General features: G+C 51.0%; 1 protein-coding gene across 3 annotated transcripts in view; it reads left to right on the top strand.

Moving 5' to 3' along the window:
• LOC119593720 (integrator complex subunit 12-like) overlaps positions 1 to 510 on the top strand; it is an 11731-nt gene that overhangs the window by 7745 nt on the left and 3476 nt on the right. The gene's annotated exons all lie outside the window — the stretch shown is intronic.

A 510-nucleotide genomic window follows, 5' to 3' on the forward strand; every position in this document is an offset into this window, starting at 1 on the left:
ACTAAGTCGGACGTGTAATCAATGGGATGTCAACACGCAGAGTGGGTGCGTGACTTAGCTTTCCACATGGGTACCACGGGGGGTTTTCGTGGCTAGGGAACAGGCAGAAAGGGCTCTCTCTAAATCCTGCAAGGTCTAGACAAGCCTCTCTAGATCTTGCATACCTGTACTACTCGGGCCTCTACCCACGCAACGTCCTCGCACGCTATACTTTTAGCCGTCTGTCCTCACTCTCGTAATCATATACCTTGGTCCCGGCTGCTGTTTCCCGGTGTACATGCAAAACCCTTGAAAATGCTGTACTATGGGCCACCCTAAACACCTGCACTTCTAATCTCCTCTTTTGCCTTGGTCCTCTGCTGGTGTTCCACAGGTGTGCAGGCAAGCAGTGTCCTTTCAAGTGGGCCTTCCGGCTACTTGCAATGACAAGCCTCTGGACCAACATCAGACAAGGCCCGAGATTGGAGAAGGGAAAAAGGTGAACAGAGGGGTTAAATGTGAGCATATATA

The sequence above is a fragment of the Penaeus monodon genome, chromosome 32, assembly GCF_015228065.2.
Source record: "Penaeus monodon isolate SGIC_2016 chromosome 32, NSTDA_Pmon_1, whole genome shotgun sequence".
In the NCBI taxonomy this organism is placed as follows: Eukaryota; Metazoa; Arthropoda; class Malacostraca; order Decapoda; family Penaeidae; genus Penaeus; species Penaeus monodon.